This window comes from Choloepus didactylus, chromosome 12 (genome assembly GCF_015220235.1).
Source record: "Choloepus didactylus isolate mChoDid1 chromosome 12, mChoDid1.pri, whole genome shotgun sequence".
In the NCBI taxonomy this organism is placed as follows: domain Eukaryota; kingdom Metazoa; phylum Chordata; class Mammalia; order Pilosa; family Megalonychidae; genus Choloepus; species Choloepus didactylus.
The window spans coordinates 53,852,331-53,855,252 of NC_051318.1; the positions used below are offsets into that span (position 1 = coordinate 53,852,331).

The following is a 2,922-nucleotide window of genomic DNA, read 5'->3' on the forward strand; positions in this document are numbered from 1 at the left end:
CAGTTCAGCTTCTGTTTAGTTGATTAATCAGATTTTTTCACCTCTTGTTTTTCTGGTTCTTGCCCTGGCCCTATGTAACCATTTTGTTCGGGGTCTTCCCAGATATGACTGACCCCAGTGAGATTTTCCCAGTCAAGGCAGTCCCAGGTCTCAGGAGGAGGGTGTAATCTGTATCAAGTTTCCAGTTCTTTGCTGTGATTTCAGCTGTTCCACCTGTAGCAGACTGGTGTACAATGTGTGTCCACTCACAGAAGTTCCCAAACAGTAGTTCCAGACATTTCTTTGATATTTACTAGCAGCCCTAAAGGAGAAACTAAAGTCCACACCTAACCATGGCACCATCTTGCCCCACCTATCTTCATATAGTTTTAACAGTCACAAGTATTTTGCTTTTAAAATCTATGAACTGTTAATGGATGATCTTTTAATAATGTGGTACATTAAACTTCAAAATTTAACATTTAGCAAAATTTTGCTTCACAAATTAACTTTTTAAGAATGATAGGCAACAGGCATGACTCAGGATCTGTTTAGGTAGATTTCCTTTTTCATTCATCAAAATAAAAGATGTGAAGGCACCGTATAACTTTGCATCATATGGTCAATGTCTTGCTTAGCAGCGAGAGTAAAGTATTCTACTTAATTTAATAGCATATAGGAAATTTTTTGAAGAAGGACCTAGTTCTCACCAAAGAAAAGGACCTTTTTATCCACCTAGTTAATGGATTCCTCTCCAAGACTGTCCTTTAAAAATTTACCTGGAAAAGATATCTAGAGATTATCAACCACAAATATGCCTAATCTTACTCTGCATGAGAGTCAGAGAGTGTGAAGAAGAGTACTACAAGTGTGAAAAAATATGTATTTCCAAAATATTAATTTATGTATGTTGTTTAAAGCTAAGTATATTTTTCCAAATCTGCTATTTTTATATAAATGTGACCAACAACAGATGGTCTATCAAAATAATTTTTCAAAAGTTAAGTTCATAGTATTTTTGTAAATCTATTGAACAGATCTGAGCCATTATAATCTCATTTTCTTTAACTTAGGGAATTGTATTTGTTTTTCACATGTTGAATGCACTGGGTAATAATAATGTATTATTCAGGGAGTGCTCTGATATCCTAAGCTCTGTTATAAAAACAAGAACCATAGCCAGAGGACCTCATAAGCAATTAATATTTGTTATCATTTTAGACACCAAACCAAAGGCTGTCCAACATTCCAGGAACTGCAATAGGAACCATAGAGGCTTTAAGGTAGCCTGGAAAATCAGATCCTGAACTTCTTGGTAGCATATAGTTGATTTCATATGTCCCTTTTTAAGGACATATGAAAAAAGAATGGAAATTTGCTCCATAAAATAAACCACACCGTGTATTTTCATAGGAAGGAACATTTTAGTTCAGTGAACATTTCCTTTCCAGACCAGTAAAATAGTGTCCCAAAACATTGTCATCCAAGAAGCTAAGACATTTCTACAACCTGTTCTAATGATTCATGTTTTTCTTTATAAGTGTTTTAATTGCATTTAGAGGAGAAGAAAATAATATATATGCTTTAATTCGATTAGTTTCAGAATAAATTAACACATTAGTGGAAAAAATTACTTAAAATAGTTGTATTTATGTTCCACAATTTGCTCAAATACTTGTTTTCTTATAAACTTTCTACAGGATGTATTTAAAACAAATTCTTCACATTATTTCTTGACTATGTACTTATGGAATTACAAGGAAATAATTCCATATGTTTTATAGCTTAATTTGTACTAAAGGGATGGCAGGTGGTCACATGAAGTCTAAGTGGGATTGTGACGTGACTTTAGTGAGTTTTCTCACATGGACCATCCCTTTGATGCTGAAGGCAATGCACCTGTTGAAAGAAGTGACTGTAAATTTGGATTTCTGCTCTCTGCATCTTCCAGTTTTTCTGTGTTATCTTCCCAGTTAATGTGGAATCTTGTGACCCTGGGATTAAATGCTAAAATGTTTCTATGAAGCTTAGGAAGGTCTGGTTTTGCTGGGGGATTTTCCCTTAATTATTTCGGTATGTTCATTATTTACATAATAGCCAACTCTAATAAATTATTTACCTCAATATGTGCATGTAATTTGCACAACTGTTACCCCTTCTGCCTCTGCAGCTGGAATGAGTCCTGGGTTACATGCATCAGTCTAAAATGCAAACACATGCCTTCCTCCAGGAACAAGACCCACTAAAACAGAACCTAAAACTTGGTTGTGCTCTTCACTTTCTGCAGAGCCCACATAGATAATTTTCCATTCCAGGTCTTCAGACAGGTCCTCCATGAATTTGAAGGTGATCTCAAACCGGAAGGGGTTGTAGAAAGGAGAAGGGTTATCCAGGACCACTACATTGTTCACCTGAACCTTAGCCATATTTTGAAAAAAACAAACAAACAAACAAAAAAAACAATAGGAATGGGGACTTGTGGCATGATAAGGTCCAGTGCACAGCTGCTTGGCAGAGCACAGAACCCTGCCCATGCACGGCCTGATGTTGTGCAGCTGTGACTTGGGAAACTTTTTTATTCCTCTTTTTATTTACATGGGAGCACAAAACACTGTTTTGCATTTTTCTTATTTCTCTTGTAGTTCTCTTGAGCAGCAAAGTTTTATTAAAGTGGACCCGAAAGTCACTGACAATATAGAAGATCAATCAATTTTACTGCTCTACCCTTAAATAATTCTTATTATGAACAAAGTAATGGAATGTAAAAACCATCCAAAAATCGGGAGAAAGGTATTTGCAATATACATTATTGAGTTTGAACCAGTATCTGAAGTATACAAGACAAGACAAAGTAAAACATCCTTAAAATCTATAATCAAAGCTCAAATGATCCAATAGAAGACATCTGAAACATCTTTGATGGTAAGAAAATGTTGCACAGTC

At 35.3% G+C, this 2,922-nt stretch overlaps 1 pseudogene; it reads right to left on the reverse strand.

Moving 5' to 3' along the window:
* Positions 1 to 1,840: 1,840 nt before the first annotated feature.
* Positions 1,841 to 2,405, reverse strand: LOC119506845 (annotated as a pseudogene).
* Between the last annotated feature and the right edge of the window lie 517 nt (positions 2,406 to 2,922).